Source organism: Patella vulgata, chromosome 3, assembly GCF_932274485.2.
Source record: "Patella vulgata chromosome 3, xgPatVulg1.2, whole genome shotgun sequence".
Taxonomy (NCBI): domain Eukaryota; kingdom Metazoa; phylum Mollusca; class Gastropoda; family Patellidae; genus Patella; species Patella vulgata.
Window position 1 is genome coordinate 39,799,684 of NC_065881.2, and position 22,986 is coordinate 39,822,669.

Sequence of the window (22,986 nt, forward strand, 5' to 3'; positions counted from 1 at the left end):
CCGAACGACTAGACAGCTGTCCTTGTCAGGCCCTCTGTCCTGCATCACTGACAAGGAGAAACCACGCCGGAAAATCTGGATGAACTTTCTCGGCCAATGCAGGGATCGAACACCCGACCTCCAGGCTAGCGAGCCAGCATCTTACCCACTTAGTCACGTGATCCCCGCTTTCAGTTAGTAAATAAAAACTAATTCCCATGGAAAAAGCTTCAATGATACAGTCATAAATGATCCAGCAAAAATTATCTATTGGGTCAAGACAGAGAAAGAAAGAGGAGTGGTATGTAATGGCCTCGCTTATTTTATTGTTTCCAAGTCTTGTTAAATTTCACAAAGTGCTCCTATTGTTTATAAGCAATTAGACATGTAGGTAATCATTCATCTGGACTACAGAATATATCAAATAATATGAAAGACAAAGTCTAGTGACAGTGTGTTACTGGTGGGTGTATTAAAAAGTTCTAGGATCTGCAATTTCTTCTCTTTTTTACAGAAGCTTTATATGATTTTTAACAAAGTAAGTCCTTTGTCTATTTTATGATCATGAAATCTTAAAATTAACAAACATCATAAATCTAAAAATAAAATGTCATGACATGACATATGTCAACTGCACTAGGCGAGTAATCACATGGCCTTATGATGTCTATGTATTAAAGTGAAAGAAAGAGAAATGCAGATCAACATCCACACGACAATAACCACATTATTATGGGACTAACATTGTATATCTTTATTTCAATAATTCACCATGAACACTTATAAAACCCATAATGTTAGACAGGCAACTCTACTCCTCACGTACAAGACTGGAATAGAAACCACCAAACCTGACCCAATGACACACCTTACGATTTAAAACCCATTCACCACCCTTATCCCTTGACTGTATCCAAAAGACATTAAAAGATAGGTTGTCAGGCAATGAAACATATGTATCACTGAATAGTGATATAAATTTTAATTTATTTTTCAAATTTTATTTAAAGAATGCATAATTTATTTCTTAATTCTATATTCATATATACAGACAATATGGCTGACTTTAATATTATCAGCCTGTCTGTCATTGATTTAAATTTTAATATTTTGATTTACAACTCTTAAAGTAATTGCCTAAAAGCAAGAATGGTCTTGACTGTGTTATAATCTTTGGATGCCAATAGGCTTATTAAAAGCCACCTTGAGCAAGTTTTATAGAAATAACAATACAGTCAGATCAGTGCCAATCAAGTGTCAACGCTGTTACTTTATTTATGCCTTAACTCTTAAGTAACCCAGAGTTTTGACGTCATAAAGTCATAAACCCCAAGTCATAGTGGTCAATAGTGGTAAAATAGACTATATATTTTAAAGTCATCTCATTAAGAAACCAGCAGCTGCCAGGCAGGATACGCCCACATTTTCGAGAGATGGATAGAGAACAAGCTAAAAAGAAAGTGATTTTTCCTACAATCAAGGGCCATAATTCAGGAAATTACAATTCGATATGCGCAAATATCGAACGGAAACCAAGATCTTTGGGTTATAAACTTATATTTCAAGTTTCAACAAAATCGGATAAAAATTGAGACCTCTATAGGATCCACAGTCTGTCAGTTTTGGGCCGATTTTCACAAAATTCGAACTCAGTCGCCCTTAGGGTGTAACGGTGATATACTAAAACGTTTTTTTTAAATCGGATAAAAATTATGACCTCTATAGGGTCCACAAGCCAAAAAACGTGATTTTTCCTACAATCAGGGGCCATAAATCAGGAAGTTACAGTCTGATATGCGCGAAAATCGAAATGAACCAAGATCTTTGGGTTATAAACTTACATTTCAAGTTTCAACAAAATCGGATAAAAATTGTGACCTCTATAGGGTCCACAACCTTCATATACCATATTTTTACGCTATTTGAGAATAAAGGGCGGCCATTTTGTCGGTCAGTTTTGGGCCGAGTTTCACGAAATTCGAACTCAGTCGCCCTTAGGGTGTAACGGTGATATACTAAAACGTTTTTTTAAATCGGATAAAAATTATGACCTCTATAGGGTAAAAATTGAGACCTCTATAGGATCCACAGTCTGTCAGTTTTGGGCCGATTTTCACGAAATTCGAACTCAGTTGCCCTTAGGGTGTAACGGTGATATACTAAAACATTTTTTTAAATCGGATAAAAATTATGACCTCTATAGGGTCCACAAGCTAAAAACGCGATTTTTCGTACAATCAGGGGCCATAATTCAGGAAGTTACGGTCCGATATGCGCGAATATCGAAAGGAACAGAGATCTTTGGGTTATAAACTTACATTTCAAGTTTCAACCAAATCGGATAAAAATTGTGACCTCTATAGGGTTCACAACCTTGATATACCATATTTTTACGCTATTTGAGAACGAAGCGGCCATTTTGTCTGTCAGTTTTGGGCCGATTTTCATGAAATTCAAACTCAGCCGTCCTTAGGGTGTAACGGTGATATAATAATACGTTTTTTTAAATCGGATAAAAATTATGACCTCTATAGGGTCGACAAACTAAAAACGCGATTTTTCGTACAATCAGGGGCCATAATTCAGGAAGTTACAGTCCGATATGCGCGAATATCGAAAGGAACCGAGATCATTGGGTTATAAACTTACATTTTAAGTTTCAACAAAATCAGATAAAAATTGTGACCTCTATAGGGTCCACAAACTAAAAACGTGATTTTTCGTACAAACAGGGGCCATAATCTATGAAGTTTCGATCTGATACATGCCAATATCGTAAGCCGCCGAGATCTTTTGGAGATAAACCTATATTTCAAGTTTCATCAAAATCGGATAAGAATTGTGACCTGTAGACTGTCCAAATTGTGGATGGACGGACAGACGGACGGACAGGGGTGACGACAATATACGTCCACATGAAAATGTGGACGAAAAACAATGGTAGATAGACACTTCGGGTAAATGAATTAAATGATCTAGATTTAATGCCATTGTCATAAATATAAATTTTAGGCCACAAATTCCAATAAAAAATGCTCCAATTTCAATACTTTGGGCAAAATTCATGCATTCACGTGATATTTGTTTTTTGGTCGTTGTGAACTAAAAATCATCCGTCTTGAATCATTTTTATTTATTTGATACATTCAAATACCGTTGTATCTAAATATTTTTCACAATTGTATCATAGAATTGGGGAAATTCTAGGCTTCAGATAGATTTGAAGAGACATGACATAATACATCATTAGAATTGGTGAAAAACTTGGTTGACATCGCACTTGTGACTTAGCTCTAACGTTTTACCTTTAATTATTTTATTTAGCCGGTCTGGTTCACAATGACAGCTATTCATGTGTTCTAATTCCCCTAACTTTACTATTGTCTTTTAGTAAGTACAGGCTGGCCGCATCTGTATATTTTGGATGTAGGCCTACGTTTCTGATTTGTATTACATGTATATGTAGAATATAAAATGAACATAGTAGACACAATCACATCCTGTAGTCCACTGCATGACCCATCACCTGTCAATCATATTCGGGTGCCCAATCCATGACCCACCCCCAAGTAGGCAGCAAACCACTGAGCTATAAATAGATCAGTGCCGAAAACCTTCAAGTTTATCAATATCAAAATTATGACGCTTGATTTCCGATTCATTTCAATATTTCAGGGTATATATAATGTAAATGAAAAAATTAAAAATAGTTATTATTTTCTTTAATAAATCACATTCACAGGAACAAACATAGAGTGCTGTAGGTTAATACAACATGAATTACAAAATAAATTAAAGATACATTCCCGCGTACAAATTGGGTGATTTAATGGTATATATGGACTAAAAACATATTCAAACTAATTAATTTGTCATAATTTTGCTTCAAATCCTTCTCAAACATTGTAATTGCGAAGGAATGCCCTGCTATAAAAATTCGATCAAACCAGGTCATGTTTACGTCATGTGACTTACCTCTCTTGGAAGTCAGAGGAGAATTCATTGCATACCTAAGACGATGTTGTCTTTAATCGCTTACTATTTATTACAAATATCGAATCCTAATTAAATTCTCGAATTATCCACTACCCGCGTCTTTTTCCGTCATTTTTATCCCAGAAAGTGTTGTACATCTAACTCTTCATAAAATTTATCAATTTGTGCATCAAGCGCTCAATGTTCGCGTGTGACCTTTGACATCACACATGCAGAAATTCCTAATCGTCGGGCTGTCGATTAGGGGAACCCTTACATTTTTGTCCTGGGAATCCAGTATTTTTCTAGTAAGATTGGATATCTTTACTTTCTATATATACCAAAATGACCATACTTTATTGGTAATAACCACCCAATAAATACTTTTCTGGGAACGCATCTTTAAATTAATCATAACATTAGGCTCACCACATGATTATACATTACACTAACAATAAATATCTTTAATTTACAATTAAACATTACACTAACAATAAATATCTTTAATTTACAATTAAATATTAAATTATTAAATATACATTACACTAACAATAAATATATTTAATTTAAATTAAATATATTAAATTATTAAATATACATTACACTAGCAATAAATATATTTAATTTACAATTAAATAATAAATTATTAAATGTAAAGAATAAATTATTAAATGTAAATAATAAATTATTAAATGTAAATAATAAATTATTAAATATAAATATTAAATTATTTTTAGTTTATCACATACTATGGTATCTGAAAATATTAAGATTAACAATTAACCTACATCAATATCAATTCAATCCATAACAATTAAAATTGCCTCGTAAACTATTACCAATAACAATAAACAAGAAAATACAATACTTAAAAGTAAACATATTAACATTCTTTCAGTAAGCTTACAACTAACCATCAAAATTTTAATTGTTTAATATTTAACTTTATAATTCTCTAGCACATGATACCTCTCAAAACAGATTTCAGCACATATAGATTTATTACAATTTTTACAGTACCACCTGGTCTGCTTACGATTATTACTTTCCCTGTCTGAACATACAATACAATCTGGTTTACACTTTTTATTGTCATATTGAGCTGGAAAATGTCTCTCAGTTAAACGTTTCACACCTTTGTTTGAATGATAATATGTACTACTATTCCCTCTCTCGCCAATGCGTTTTTTAATAATTTTATGACGAAATTGCTTTGTGGTTAAAATTTGGACTGGGTAAGCTAATTTATGGGCATTTACTAGTGCTATTTCCATTATAAACCCAGAAATGACCTGGTAACACTTTCGTTGTTTATGCGGATATCGATAATAGGTCATGTGTTGATCTAATTTATCAACACCACTCATATATTTATTATATTCAGAGATCATCATTGGTTTGTTTATAATACGAAAACCCTCTCCTTTAGAACAAACTGTTTTTGGAGTTAAGCTGTTATCATGTATTGTTGATAATGCATTTACTCGCTTAGTGTCTTGCCAAGTAACTGCTAAAATATCATCTTTATGAAAAAATTTTGGGGCGTCACCTTTTTTCATTTTCTGTTTAAATTCATCATCTTCGGGAATGCCTTTACGATTTGCACGTAAAGTGCCACATATGCATCAAAACCTAAACTTTTCACACGCTCAAAGAGTTTTACTGAAGAGTAGAAATAGTCCATATAGGGCTGTACGATATTGCAAAAAGGGACGATATCGATATTGGCATTTTTTTCAACGATATAGTTAAATATCGCGATATTTAATAATAATGTCACTTTGCTATTAAATAAATTAAATATAAATGCATTAAAGCTGACTAAAGTGTGAGTAAGAATTGTGGGTAAGAATTGCTTTATTCATACACTTTAAACTTTGCTTTTTTTATAATATAGAATTATTAAAATGAACAAAACATCCTTTTAGGATAAACACGTTTCAATTCTTTTTAACACAATAACAGGAGACATTACTTATGCCTGTACATATAATTAAATTAAAAACAACCGCTGATGTTTAAAAAGCGTCTGCTTGTGACATTGTGTAAAAAAATTCTCAAATATCAAGTGCAGCGGAAGTAAGTAGATGCTGTCTTCAAGTCTTGTATTGTAAGTTCAAACTGTTTAACAAATACTAAATGATCCGGACTATCTTCCATTCAAGCATTTGATTGCTGCAGTATTCCTGGCCTAACAGTGACAGTAGTCTATTTATAGATCGTTTTATTCTTGCTTTCAGAAATTAAGTTTCGTAGAGTTTTCTAAAAATATTCGTTTTTATACGCCCACATTGAAATGAAACATTTATAATACACTAAAATCTGATTAAGAGTAACAACTCATGAAGTAATTATCAGAAAACCATTAGAATTTCTTTGGTTTTTATAAAGTTCTGTCCCATGCTAACGTTTAGTATACAAAACTTTTAATATCATGGATTTAGCTGTTCAAGTCATAAAAATTCATTGAAAATCAATATACTTGTTCGTCTCAAGCTCTTAAACTCTGTGTATCAATCTGAAGTCAATAGGATGATAACTTTAGCCTCTAGAGCGTCACAAGATTTTTCAAAGTGATCAAGGGCCATAACTGTGACAGTAATTATTGAAAATCACTGAAAATGAATAGACTTCTTTGTCTCATGACCTTAAACACTGTGTATAAATTTAAAGTCAATCGGATATTGACTTTAGCCTCTAGAGTGTCCACAAGATTTTTCAAAGTGATCAAGGGCCATAACTCTGGCAGTAAATATCGAAAATCACTGAGAATGAATAGACTTCATCTCATGACCTTAAACACTGTGTATAAATTTAAAGTCAATAGAATATTAACTTTGACCTGTAGAGCATCCACAAGATTTTTTTAAGTGATCAAGGGCCATAACTCTGGCAGTAAATCAATAGGCTTCTTCGCTCCATGACCTTAAACACTGTGTATAAATTTTAAGTCAATCTGATATTAACTTTAGCCTCTAGAGCGTCCACAAGCAATTGTGGACGCCGGACCGACAGACGGACAGACGGGGGCGACGACAACATACAACCACATTTCAATGTGGGCGTATAAAAACTAAAACAAGGGCCGGAACTCTGGAAGTAATCTACAGAAATTGTTGAAATTCGACAGGGTTTTTGGTTTTACTAATTCAAATAATGCATATAAATTTCATACAGATCGGATGATAACTTTTGTCGTTCAAACGTTCACAAGGTTCAACAAAGTAAAACAAGGGCCATAACTCTAGAAGTAACTGACGGAAATTGCTGACATTCAATAGGCTTCTTCATTTCACTAATTTAAAAGATGCATATGAATTTCATACAGATTAAGTGATAAATTTTGTCTTTCAAGCCTTCACAAGATTCAACAAAGTTAAACAAGGACCATAACTCTAGATGTAATCAACGGAAATTTGCTGAAACTCAATAGGCTTGTTTGTTTTTCTAATTTAAACGATAGGCTACATATAAATTTCATACAGATCGGATAATAACTTTTGACGTTAGAGCATTCACAAGGTACAACAAAGTGAAACAAGGGCCATAACGCACGGTGTAATTAAGGGAAATTGCTGAAATTCAATAGGCTTCTTCGTTGCACTAATTTAAATGATGCATATCAATTTCAAACAGATCGAATGATAACTGTTGTCATCAGAGTGTTCACAAGATTCAACAAAGTGAAACAAGGGCCATAACTCTAGATGTAACATACGGAAATTGCTGAAATTCTATAGGCTTATTTGTTTTACTAATTTAAAAGATGTATATAAATTTCATACAGATTGGATAATAACTTTTGTCGCTAGAGCGTATAAAAATGAGGCAAATACTGTCAAAATACTGATCAGCATACCTGTTTGTCTCAACGGCATTGTCATTAAACAGGTGTTCTGGAAAAAATCTGTAGAAGAAATCAATTGGTTGATAGCCAGTAAAGTCAAAACTTAACCTGGGTCCATGGCTTGAATATCCTTAAACTGGAGAAGGAGTCCACATGGCATGGTCAAGCTTTTTCCAAGAATAATTTTCTTGGTCATAAAAACTGTTGACGTCATCAGAAACCGTGGCTTTACTACCAAAGTTATCACCACCTGCACCAATAATTCCATTGTTTACATAGTTATCGGAATATGAATCATCAAAAATAATTTCTTGTTCACTTCTGTCATCAGTATCACGTTCTAACACGGAACAATCAAAATTAATATTACTGTCTGATTCAGACGAATCACCGATAAAATCTGAATCACTATCATTTAATATTGACTCTTAAAACGTCATTTGCCAAAAATTTTCGTTTGGACATAACACCATTTTACTATAATTTTTCAAGAACAAACAGTATACTTTTTAGCTGACAAAATGATGAACAGAATGTAAACAAACGATTGAATGTCGTCTGCTTATAAGGAAAGTAACTCTCATTACGCTAGGGCCGCTGCATTCGGCTAACCAAAATGTCGTTGTGGGTACTTAACGGTAACGTTATAGCGTCGACAAAAGTCGCCTTGGGTCAGTTAAGAGTTAAAGCTTATTAGCTGATTCTATTAATTATACTATTCAAAAAAAGTAGGGGATATTTGATTTTTAAGTGTTATTAAAGTCACCTAATGAAACTGACAAAGAAACAAATGACAAAATGAAATGAAGTTCACATTCATCGATTTATTCCAAATGATCGTTAGACTAAGTAAGGCACAGACTGACCATTATAAGGGTAAAATGATACCCGGGGTCAAAAGCAAAGTTACCACAGCATCACAACTAAGTCAGTAACGGGTAAATCCTCCTTTGTTTGCCAAACAAGCATTGATCCGACGTGGCATACTCCTAATGAGACGTCTAAGGTCATTTTGTCCCATTCCTGTTGCAACGCAGCAGCAAGTTCTTGGACATTGGCAGGACGTTGTTGACGTTGACGTAACCTCTGTCCAAGCATGTCCCAGACATGCTCGATGGGAGAGAGGTCGGGACTCAGTGCTGGCCAAGGTAATGTGGTGATGTTCTGTTGTTGGAGGTAACCTGTAACGATCCTGGCCCTGTGACATCTTGCGTTGTCATCCTGGAAGATGAAACGGCGGCCATGATGTCGTGCGAACGGCACGACATGGACTGCCAAGATGTTGTCCCGGTAGTACTGGCCTGTAACACGCCCTGCAACAACATGTAAAGCCGTTCTTCCAGCAACAGTGATGCCTCCCCACACCATAACAGAACCACCCCCAAATCGATCATGTCTGATGACGTTAACGTCTTGGAAGCGCTCGTTTCGACGACGCCACACCCTCCTACGTCTGTCCAAAAAATCAACAGTGAACCTTGACTCATCTGAAAACATCACATTGCTCCAGCGTCGATTATCCCAGTGTTGACGATCCCTACACCAACGACGTCTTGCCTGAATGTGATGATCTCTCAAACAAGGGATCACGCGAGGACGTCGGGCGCGAAGGTGACCCCTATGCAGTCGATTCCGAATCGTCTGGCCACTCACTCTCACACCAGTGTCTGTTTTGCTGTGATGACACGATTTCTCAAGGCCAAGGTACGGATAAATCGATCCTGGGCTTGAGTTGTCGCCCTTGGTCGACCTGAGCGTGGTCTGTCCTGTACAGATTGTGTATCACGGTAGCTGGACCATAGCCTGCTTATGACAGACTGAGAAACATTCATCGTCCGCGCCACAACCGCCTGTGTTGTGCCGATCTGTAGCATGCCAAGGGCACGTAACCTTTCATTTTGGGTAAGCCGACGCATATCAAAATTTGTTTTCTGGTCACTAAAACAATTAAACTGATGTTTCCACCCTGGAATTCAATGCCACAATGACTGTAACATTCAAAGTCAGAGTCGTGCAAATCTTGGGTTGGACCCCCATGATGATCCCAAGCATCACCTGCATTCCATGCGGTAGCTATTGGTGCGTTTGGGCGTCACATGTAACTGGAAATGTTTCTTCTGTTAGGTTCTATAGTGACTTTTTTCGTAGTCATTTGCATATTTTAGTATTATGCCCCCAAAATCAAATATCCCCTACTTTTTTTGAATAGTATATATTTCACTATGAAACTTTACCCAATGAAATTTATATATTATTATTAATATAACTTCTTTCATTTGATCCGTTACAATATATTTTTATCCCTAATTTTATCTTTAACCTGATTTGTTGAAATGATTATCCTTTTGTCTGTATGCAAATTAGTTTCTTTAAAAGACTCCTACAAGGAGAACAAAAAAAGGAGATCAGATGAGAAAAAAAGGGAGATCAGATGAGATAGGAGATAGACTTAAACATTCATTATGCAAAATCTAAATCTGCCTATTGCAGGTCTTTCTTTAGGCCTGAAATATTTTCTAAATTATTAATTAGACATTAATTAACTTATCCAGGCCATAATCAACTCTCGATGACATCTGATTTCTCCGATGTTAAATAGATTAGAACAGTACAGCCATATTTTGATTTAAGCTAAAATTGGAGGAGCGAGACTTAGCTTCGAACAACCAGTACGGTGGTTGAAATTATTGCGCACGTCTTGCTAAACTTTCAAAGGCTAATGTCTTCACTCAAAATAGAGTAATTTAAATGAAATTTTCAAATTATTCATTTTACATTATCTATTTTTGAACTATTATAGCAAGAATAGCTAGCTCTTTATCGAAATCTTACATAATGTATCTTTAAGTCATTTATTAGCCCTTGATATGATCTTGTATATAATGTATATCTAACTGAATATAAAGGAATATTGAAACAGATTTCGATTTGGACTTATTAATGCACAGTGACCACCTTCATCAGAATACTTCTCCACGAACGAGCTATATACACCCCCAATCCTAGCTCATCTATATGTATGAAATATTACATATGTATCCCCTGGGTGCATATTCAAACGAAGAATAGCCCCGAAGCGTTAGTGATATACGCCCACAGCAGCTAAATCGTTCGGGCAGTCAACAAGAGCTGTGGCATATTTTTTCTTTTGTTGGTAATGAAACATTTATAATACATTAAAATCTGATTAAGAGTAACTACTTGTTAAGTAATTATCAGAAAATCATTAGAATTTCTTTGGTCCATGCTAATGTTCAGTATACAAAACAATTAAGCTGTTCAAGTTATCAAAAAACATTGAAAATCAATATACTTGTTTGTCTAAAGACCTTAAACTCTGTGTTTCAATCTAAAGTCAATCAAAACAATTATATATAGGCGTAAACACGGTGTATAAATATAAAACCAATCTGCTGATAACTATGGTCTCAAAAGCATCCACAAGATTTTTCAAAGTGATGAAGGGCCATAACTCTGGCAGTAGTTATCAAAAATCATTGAAAATCAATAGTCTTCTTCGTTTGATGACCTTAAACACTGTGTATAAATTGGATATCAACTTTAGCCTCTAGAGCATCCACAAGATCAAGGGTCATAACTCTGGCAGTAATTATTGGAAATTGTTGAAAATCAATAGGCTTCTTTGTCAGATGACCTTAAATCTGGCAGTAATTATCAGAAATCGGTGAAAATCAATAGGCTTCTTCATCTCATGACCTTAAACACTGTGTATAAATTTAAAGTCAATCGGATATTAACTATAGCCTTCAGTGCGTCCACAAGCAATTGTGGTCGCCGGACCGACGACAATATACAACCACATTTCAATGTGAAACTTCCAATCAATAGAAACAGGAAACACAAACCAAATACAGACAGTTTGATGGGATCAATTTTGACTAAGTCAAAATGATGCATTTGATATTCAGATAAGTTGATATAAAATAATTAATAGAATACAATATCAAAAAAAACATCGTTTTACAAGTAAGTAAAAATTATGCATGATTATTTTCAAAATCATTTATAATCATGCATAATTTTTCCTTACTTGTAATATTTTACCTAAGTTTTAGTTAAGCTAACCTTTCATGTTATGTATCTAAGTCTATGACGTCTTCATTCCCACGATGTCATAACTTCCTATGATGTCATAACTGACTTCCAGTCATTTTGTATTTAGTTCTTCATCCCTGAAGAAGTTAGTATTTTTACTGACACAACGTTGGATAAAACGATGGTTTTTTGATATTGTATTCTATTAATTATTTTATATCACATTTCAATGTGGGCGTATATAAAGCAATGTTGATGTCCACCAAATTTTCATGAACATGGACACCTTGTGTGATCACTTTAGCTTCTTTGAGCATCAACAAGATGTTCAAAGTGATCAAGGGCCATAACTCTGGCAGTAATTATCAGAAATCATTGAAAATCAAAAGGGTTCTTCGGTTGAACACTGTGTATTAACTTTAGTCTTAAGAGCGTCAACTAGTGACAACAATATTCAACAACATTTTAATGCGGGTGCATAAAAGCAAAATCTTTATACCAACAAGATTCTATGATATATCAAAGGACAATTATTCATGAAGTAATCGAAACATAGAACTGTTAAAGTGCTAGCAAGTTTCTACAAATTGAACAAGAGCAATAACTTTAGATATAATAAACAGAAATTGTAGACATTTTATGAGGTTCTGTGCCTCACTAATTCAAATAATGCCTATAAATTTCAAACAAACATAAAAATTCTACAAAGATAGCAAGGGTAATAAACTCTAGAAGTAATAAATGGAAATATTGTTCTGCATCTCACTATTGTCGAGATTGGATGATAAATGCAGAAAGTGATTTTGGACGACAGATAGGTGAATGGCGATGGCAATATAGAATCACACTTCATGGTTGGTTCTTTGAAGACTACTTACTTTTTAAGATTACGACTTCTAGGTTCCCCAATATGCTAAAATTCTGAATCATTTCCACCAAGACAAAGTTCCTACTATTCTTTAAGTCTTCAAGAGAATAAAATGAAAAGAATGTACTGGACTGAGATATGGGGACCTGCATCCCTATGACTATGGGCTTACAATACGATTTCCTTTATGATGATTTTCTTAAATAATCTTCTGCATTATAGACTACAGTATATGTACATGTATCTATTGACCACTGAAGATGTCAGCTTTTTAGTACTTCATTACACTGAGTATTGATCTCTTGCAATATATTACAGACTCTAAAGACGGTTCTACATATCCAATAGACAACCTACGTGTTTATCGTATATTCTAACTGTGCAAGGAAGTAGTGATAGCTCAATCACATCACATTTCTGCTTAATCTTTAAAATATTTCAGTCAAGACAGTGAAACTAAGAGCTAGACATGTCTTGAATAATCTTGTATATATAATTACCTGTTTCTCTAACTATAAAATTATATTACTGGAAAAATATATAGCCTATATCTTACTCGGTACAGCTGCATTATAGACATGTCAATTTGGGTTAAAATATTTGAATTTTGGAGAGAGAGAGAGAGAGAGAGAGAGAGAGGGAGGGGGTAATATCTCCAATTGACACAAACTAAATGTAGGTCATTTCAGGACTACCATATTGTACAATTTCATTTCAATAATTTGCTTACAGGTAGAGGTCTTTAACAGTGGGAGGTAAACAAAGGTCAGACGGGGGGCCCACAAGATTGGGTAAGCGTTGAATTTTGGTTTTTATATTCAAAATATAATACAGTAAAACAACTCAGTAGAAAAATAAAATTTTGTTCAAATCCCCAACATGAATTAAATGTTCCAAAATTCATTAACGTCTGAATTAACTATGCACGCATTCACATTATACGTTCACGCTTCGAAACGTTCTTCTCAGAGGAAATAGCACAGCCCACCACAGTTGTATATTTTAGTCAAATTTAATTATAATACAAATATTCTGTGCTTAACACTTGTTTTCAAATATTTAACAAATTTTAGAATCTAAAAAATTCATACAATGGTTGTGATAAGTTTTCATAAAAAATAAATTAACAGACACATGAAAATAGATTTAGACCAATCACTTGCAATTCAAAAATCTATTTCTTGTCATTGCAATTAGCAAACTGATACATTGTGAACGACTCCAGTCCATATTTGAGATATGGTTGAACTGATTGGTCAAGTATATATTCCAATGAAAGTTTGGTCAAATAAAAATACATCATGATCAGGTGCTTTGTCTTTGCTACTCAAAGACAGTGATTAGTTTTCTCTGATTATTATATTTTAAAGTAGGAGAGACTGAATGGTGATATTTATCTTTCATAAGGACCAGCTCCTAAAGATAATACATTATATATCCAAGCAGAAACATAATATTTAGGCATAGGCATTACCATCAAGTAAGGCTATTTGTGTCTTATTCCCTTGATGATATCACTCTTTATTACGCATACAATAACTAAGTCGTGCGAGCAGTCCATAAAGACTGCCCAATTTTTTTTTTCTTTTGCAGGTAATGGGAGCACATACAAATCACTAAAACCTGATCATGGGCACCAACCAATGAAGTGATTATCAGGAATACTTGAAATTTAATAAGCTTCTAGCACATAATACAGCCAACATGTACAAACCATGTACCAGTCATCAGTTGATAACTTTAATTGTTCCAGTAATCTGAAATCATGGAAAACAAACAGACTTCTTCATGAACTTTAATACTGTACTGTGTAACAATTTCAGATCGATATACAACCTCATTTCATTGTGGGTGTATAGAAATAAAATTGCTTCTATCATATAGAGGAACATAAACATTTTTAAAAGTTCATCATATAAAAACATTTATATTTTGGCATACATGTATAAAACATAATATACCTAAAACAGTATATAAACCACAATATATTTGCATTTCACCACAAATTACATAATATGGCATTGCCATAGTGCACCCAAATTTTCACTTACACCTACATGTAGTTACATTCAACACAACATGGCTTTTTTTATTTACAAATCGGGTCACATAATCATATGTAAGGTCATTCAAGCAATTCCAAGTGCAACTAGTTATATTTTGCCAGAAATTACAATTGTAGGTTGTGTTTTGTATAAATAAATAGATAATTCACATGTGAAAGATTACTGTGTTTGTGTATATGCAATCATTAATGGCTTTAGCACACATTATTTCTAATAGACATATCTGAATTGGACATTGGGAAAGGTTTAATTTAAAGGGAGCCTTAAATGATTTTGCAGCAAACCTGGAATAGTGCCAATACAAAATGTACATTTCCCAGGAAACAAAACAGACATCCACAGCAACTCTGCTGACCATAAGGATGTAATATTGTCCCAAGCTTACTAGTGCTTATAAGAAATAGTAGTTATTGAGATGCAAATGTATTTAAATCATTACCAAACAATCGGCATACATGTTACTACCTAGAGCTATGTGACATTCTTCAATTCACAAAACAAATACCACATATAGTCTTCTAGAACTTAAATACTCAACCATGAAAGAGATTAACATCCACTCAACGCAAACTAAGAGGGCTGGCTGAAAGTTCTAAGCCTGAAAAGTATAGATCAATTGGGTTGAAACAAACTTTTGCCACCGACAAGTACAATCATTGAATGAATCATATACAGAAGAACTACAACTGTAGTGTTATTATTGTCTTCATACCAGACCATGTTGTGAACCTACCGACTGAAATCACCAGAAATGGACAACACTGGCTATAGGGCAGTCATCAAGTATCTGAACTGAAAGGACTAACCCCACATAGATACATGCCAACATGGTCTCCACTTCACGGATAATGCCCCTTCCTTTTCCACAGTAAAGAAGTGTGGCAGAAAGAGCCTTGATGATGACCTGCGTTCTGGAAGACTATCAACAGCAACCATTTGAGAAAACATTACATGGTGAAGGCTGATCGACGACTGACCACTCGACATATTCGCAGTATTGTGGGCATCTCTCATGAGAAGATTGAGCACATCATTGCCAACGAGTTAGGAATGACAAAAGTTTCTGCAAGATGGGCGCCAAAGCTCTGGACTGTTAATCAGAAACGTGTCAGATTCCTGATGTCCTGTGACAATCTGCGCCTTTTTGAAGCAGATCCTGATCATTTTTGGGCTAGATTTGTAACCATGGAAGAGATTTTTCGTAAAATCAAGGGCCATAAATCAGAAAGTTATGATCCGATATGCACAAATATCAACAGGAACCAAGATCTTTGGGTTATAAAGAAGAATTTCAAGTTTCATCAAAATCTGATCAACATTGTGACTTCTAGGGGGTACACAACCTTGATAAACCATATATTTACACTATTTGCGTACAAGGGGCAGCCATTTTGTCCGACAGTTTTGGTCTGATTTTCACGAAATTCTAATCCAGCCGTTATTAGGGTGTAACGGTGATATATGCAAAGGTTTTTTTTCAATCCGATAAAAATTGTGACCTCTAGAGGAACAACAAGCTTAACAAGCCAACAGTGAGACTTATGTCCCCCGCCGAAATCCCAAAATGATAGATGACACATATAAATTAATCGCACATTTATTTTATTCAAAAGTTCCCAGCAATCAAACTGATTATCAACTATACATTAAGTTTCATCACTGTATATCAGATAGAATCAAAGTTATTTTGTCCCAAAGCATCGACCAATGAAATTGCTTAGTTCTGCTTAGCTTTAGTTCAAAATGTTAATCATTGAACTCAGTCAAGACATTCACCTACATCTACATCAAGTTTAAACATTCTACCACAATTAAAAGCAGAGTTGTTATGTTCCAAAGTCTTGACCAATCAAATTGCTTATCGCTCCTTAGCCTAAGCAGATAATTCTCATCATTGAACTTAGTCAAGAAATTATATAATGAATCTATGCTCAGAGTTTCTCACTCTCACTTAATTATAACCAAAGTTATCGTGCCCCAAAGCATTAACCAATCTGATTGCTTATCTCTGCTTACCCTAAGCAGACCATGTTTATCATCAAACTCCATCAAGGCATTCACCTAATGAACACCTACACCAAGTTTGAACATTCTACCTCAATTAGAAGGAGAGTAATATTGTGTTCCAAAGTCCCGACCAATCAAATTGCTTATCGCTTTGCTTATACCCTGAACAGAAAATGGTCATTATCGAACTTAGTCAAGATAAAACTATACACCAAATGTCCTCTTCTGACTTAATTAGAACTAAAATTATCATGTCCCAAAGCATCAACCAATCAAATTGCTTATCTCTGCTTACCCCAAGCAGAAAAGTGTCATCTTCGAACTCCATCATGGCATTCAACTAATAATCACCTACGCCAAGTTTGAACATTCTAGCTCAATTAGAAGGAGAGTTAATGTATTCCAAAGTCTCGACCAATCAAATTGCTTACCGCCTTGCTTACCCTGAGCAGAAAATGCTAATTACCGGTACCGCACTTAGTCATGGTATTCATGGAACAACACGATGTTATCTTTAATCGCTGACTATTTATTACAAATATCGAAGCCCAATAAATTCTCGGATTACCCACTGCCCAAGTTTTTTTTTTCCATGGACTTTCTCTCAGAAACTGTTGCACCATCAAGTTTATCAACATATACAAACACTTACTAACGCTGGGAGATTAGGCAATCTTCGCGTGCTACCTTTGACGTTATTCGAGCGGACATCACTAATCATTGGGTTGCCGGTTAGGGAAACCCTTACATGTTTGCCCTGTATGCAATCCATGGGTGTTTATCATGGAATCCGGTATTTTTCTAGTAAGATTGGATGTTTCTACTTTCAATATACATGTATACCAAAATTGCCATACTTTTATTGGAAATAAACACCCAATAAATACATTTCGATATTTCGATAACTCCAGAGATAGAGAAGTGAGGTTTAACATCCCTTTGACACAAACTAGGTCATTTTGGGTCTATATTTCAATAATTCGCATGTGCATATAGAGGTCTTTAGCAGTGGGAGGAAACTGGAGATGTATCTATTCATTTAGGTAGTAATGACATCGCCGAACATCCTCACTTGTGGATATATATACCTAAAATAATTAGAATTTGTTCAATAGTGACAAAATTTGGAGAATCGGTATAATTTTGACATGGGGGTATTTTGAAAAGGCGTCTTGTTTGGAACCGGCATCATTTAAAAGACAAAGGAAACACATTATTAAAAGACAGATATACAGATAAATTTGTGTGCTTTCCTGGCATTTCATACCCAAATGATTTTTTACAGGACCGTGTGCACTTGGAGACATCATGTTCTCATACTAAAATCACCAGGATGAAAAAATATAGTGAAAGAAGACTTTTGAGTAGGCCACGAGACCGTTAAATGAATATTTTTAAATCAACCTCTAAAATACTCTTTTATTTGTATGTTTCACTGTTTATTTTATAAACTGATTTTATTTTAATGCATTTTTAAATCTTTGTTAATTTCTTTTAAAACTGTATCTTTTTTATGTTATGTTATATATTGATATGTTTTTAACGTGTAATATTGTATAAATAAACTATAGCAGGGGCATCTATAATAACTTGTTTTAACTTCGTTGTCTTGGAAACAAACTTCAAAGCCTAACAAGATGATTAATCTGAATAGCAATCTAAAATCTATTTATCGGTTGTAAAGGGAGATAACTGTGCAAATATTTTAATTTTCTGTAAATTATTGAATATTCGTTGCAATTATTATACTGATGTGCTGCTAATTGACGATATTGAGTTTTTATTTTATAATATTGGGTAGTATTTGATAAGTATTTGGTAGTATTGGGTTATTATTTGCTTGATTTGGGTGATATAGGGAGGCAAATGGAACAGCCAGACATCGTTAATCACATTTGAAGTACATTTCCCACAATGTATCTCACTATTTTTGAAAAAATCAAGAAATATGGTAATTTTGCACCATTAAGTTGTAGTATTGGATAGTATGTGATCATATTTGGCCTAATAAACACCTACACCAAGTTTGAACATTCTAGCAGAAGGAGACTTATTGTGTTCCAAAGTCTCGCTTACCCTGAGCAAAAAATGCTCATTATCGAACTTAGTCAAGGTACTGATTTAATGATACTATACACCAAGTTTCATTGCTCTCACTTAATTAGAAGTAAAGTTATCGTGTCCCAAAGCATCAACCAATCAAATTGCTTATCTCTGCTTACCCTAAGCAGAAAATGCTCATCTTCGAACTCCATGAAGGCATTGACCTTCAATTAGAAGGAGAGTATTGTGTCCCAAAGAGTGTGACGGGCGGACAGACAGACAGATGGATGGACAGACGGACGAACCCATTTTAATAGTCCCTTGCTTTCTTCGAAAGGCGAGTGACAAAAAGCGATTTTTCGTACAATCAAGGGCCATAATTTAGGAAGTTACGATCCGATATGCACGAATATCAACAGGAACCAAGATCTTTGGGTTATAAACATGTATTTCAAGTTTCATCAAATCGGATTAAAATTGTGTCCTCTAGAGGGTCCACAACCTTGATATACCATATTATATTTACACTATTTGCGTACGAGGGGCGACAATTTTGTATGGCAGTTTTGGTCCGATTTTCATGAAATTTGGACTCAACCATCACTAGGGTGTCACGGTTATATATTCAAACTTTTTTTTTAAATCAGATAAAAATTTGGACCTCTAGAGGGACCACAAGTTAAAATGTGATTTTTCGTACAATCAAGGGCCATAATTCAGGAAGTTACGATTAGATATGTGCGAATGTCGAAAGGTAAACATGTATTTCAAGTTTCATCAAAATTGGATAAAAATTTTGGCCTCTAGAGGGTCCACAACCTTGATATACCATATATTTACACAATTTACGTACGAAAGGGCGGCCAGTTTGTCCGGCAGTTTTGGTCCGATTTTCACAAAATTCGAACTCACCCGTCATTAGGGTGAAATGGTGATATATTCAAAAGGTTTTTTAAATTGGATAAAAATTGTTATCTCTGGAGGGACCACAAGCTAAAAACAGGATTTTTCGTACAAACAAGGGGCATAATTTAGAAAGTTACAATCTGATATGCGCGAATATATCGAAAGGAACAAAGATCTTTGGGTTATAAACATGTATTTCCAGTTTCATCAAAATCGGATCAAAATTGTGACCTCTAGAGGGTCCACAACCTTGATATACCATATTTTTACACAATTTGCATACAAGTGGCGGCCATTTTGTCTGGCAGTTTTGGTCCGATTCTCACGAAATTCAAACTCAAGCATCATTACAGTGCACCGGTGATATATTCAAACAGTTTTTTAAATCAGATAATTATGACCTCTTAAGGGACCACAAGCTAAAAACACGATTTTCCGTACAATCAGGGACCATAATTCAGGAAGTTACGATCCAATACGTGCAAATATTGAAATAAACCAAGATATTTTGGTTATTAACATTTATTTCAAGTCTCATTAAAATCAGATGAAAATTGTGACCTGTAGAGTGTCCACAAGCTAAAAACGTGATTTTTCGTACAATCAGGGGCCATAATCCATGAAGTTATGGTCAGATTTATGTCAATATCGAAAAGGACCGAGATCTTTGGGAGATACATGTAGACCTATATTTTAAGTTTCATCAAAATCAAATAAAAATTGTGACCTGTAGAGTGTCCACAAACACACTGTGGATGGATGGACGGACAGGGGCGACGACATATACGTCCACATGAAAATGTGGGCGTATAAAAAGCTGTTAACGACTTTTTTAAATGGAAACTATCGACTTTGTACAGGTCTTTCACAGACAGGTTTAGAATTTTTTAGCCAGCCTATTATGTCATGGTATAATTTATATCTCAATAATTTGCTTGCATGTAGCATATTGCTTTCAGTTTTGGAAGGAAACTGGAGGATTCAGTTCAGAGAACACCCACAAGGTTGGGCAGGCTAGTAAAATATGGATGACAGTGGACATTGCAAATGAAATGTTATCCTGTGTCATTTTGATTTTGTTTTTTTGTTATTCATCTTTACATAAGGATTAAATGTTTTGTACAATTTTATGCTGTAGAGATGCAGACAGGATTCATATATAATATTTTAGATTATGTAGGTGTTCTTCAGAAATATTTAATAGGAAGTTGGGTGAATTATGTTTTAATGCACTTGACAGTACTTATATTAATCCCATGCCCCCGCCCCCCTCCAACCATACACACACTGTCAGGTGAGGAATTGTCCTGTTTTTCTGCATTGACTGGGCAAATGACAACAGGAATACATCATACAGTGTGCTATGAGGGAAATTTTGTCAAGACAGTGGCACTACAGCTAACTCTTATTTTAAATTCCATATGTCAAGGGTTCTTTTACGAGCATGTCAATGCGTACAAGGGACCTCGTTTTTATTATCACATCCGAAAGACTAAACACTGTCCTCAATCTGGTTAAAGCAGAGATCCTATTTCATTTTGTTTTTTATAGTTCAAAATTTCGTTTTACTTGACTTCACAACACTAGGATCTGGAAGAGTTGTTATATTACCAGCGTTTTGGTTGAAGTGAGGAATTAGCCAATGAAACGGTCTGTTATGGTAACTTCTTGGCATCTCATGCACGGAACTGTGGGTAAACCACTAGAAACGTCTGGTCTGACGTCATAGGTTCAAAAGCTGCTCGTATGACCCTGACACAACCTTCCAGTACAACTTGTCAGATCTTCATGTAGTGTAGGCCATCGAAAGTATAAAAAAACGAAATGAAATATAGATCTGTATTTTAATCAGATTGCACTGTTCTTGCCTGGACCTCTGACAAGGGGGGAAAATCACATAGGAAAATCTTGATAGTGTCTCGGCCAACATCGGGAGCAAACCTGAGACCTCCTGGCTAGTGAGCTTGTGTCTTACGTCTTACTCACTAAGATGTAAGCTTCTATGATCACAACATTTTGGGAGTGTTTAGAAAAGCGAACTGTCCGATAGAGCATGGGCAGATGGATGACAGATAGCGGTGACAGAAACATTATTTTAATGTCTGCATAATTACTTTTGTCCAAGCAATGACTGAATATTTTTAGTTCATTTAATTTTGAAACTCTGTAAGGAAATTCTGAAACCAGATTAAATCAAAAGAGAAATCATAGATATAGATATTAATCACACTTGAGCTGACTATAAACAAATTAGAAGAAAGGCAGGGTGTCAACTATTAAGTTATTATATACTAAGAACATGAAATTCAAAACCTGTTTATCTTATCCAAAATTAGCAATTTTATGTGACTTACATGATAGGTCTAGTCTTTATTATACAATGGTAATATTTTATTCATTTAACTTTAATAAAAAAAAAAAAATCTTAAAATGAGGCATAATATAATTTTAAAGAAAAAACAAAAATTATTATAATATAAAAGTCACAACTAAAAATCAATAAATTTGAAGTAGGCTACTTTAATTTTATAGGACAAAGATTCAATATAATAAACAAAATGTCTATTCAAAAAACTGTGGACAAAGCTGTTTTTCCTTTTCTCCCCTGGCTATATAGGTTACTGTATCATCACTCTATAGTAGCAAATGACTAAAATAGACCACAGCATCCTCCAGTGCCACATTCCTAGCAGACATTTTGACCTCAAAACCCACATCATAAAATAATATGGCTTTATAAAACAAAAATCATATTTCTCTTTAATCCACCTATTGAAACCGGGCAGTAAGGTGTAATAGATTATAAAATTGCTGAAATAACTCTTTAATGGACAACGATTAGCTTAATAAACAGCTGATAGCGTATTACATAATGATGAACCATATTATGCAATAGTTTGATAAACGCAAGAAAATATGTCTGCGCCAGCGCGGGTCACGATGTCCTGTCTGCGTGCAGGTTCATTCACACAAAATACCACGCGCTTTAACTGCTGTCTCGTCGTCTTCTTGAAGATTGTTAACCGTAATTTGACATGTGAATAGTTCGTCGAATATCGTGAAATTATAACGATTTCTTTTACTTGGGATTAGTTATTATATAATATTGCAAATGGCTGCAGAAAAGTTACAAATGTAAACAAAGACATTTGCTTTGTTCTTATTGCCGACTTGACAGTTGCCGAGTGATGCTTCAGATAGCGGCATACATCTTGGACCGTTAGCTGACAGTTTATATA

General features: G+C 34.6%; 1 protein-coding gene and 1 long non-coding RNA gene across 3 annotated transcripts in view; one reads left to right on the forward strand and one right to left on the reverse strand.

Moving 5' to 3' along the window:
• LOC126814541 (zinc finger protein Helios) overlaps positions 1-22,986 on the reverse strand; it is a 37,870-nt gene that overhangs the window by 14,728 nt on the left and 156 nt on the right. The gene's annotated exons all lie outside the window — the stretch shown is intronic.
• LOC126814570 (uncharacterized) lies at positions 200-14,555 on the forward strand. Of its 2 annotated transcripts, none has more exons than XR_007677669.2 (3): positions 200-280; positions 13,458-13,516; positions 14,319-14,555. It is a non-coding gene; the product is annotated as an uncharacterized LOC126814570 (long non-coding RNA). The 2 variants fall into 2 exon arrangements; XR_008787456.1 differs by lacking the exon at positions 200-280 and adding an exon at positions 6,029-6,064.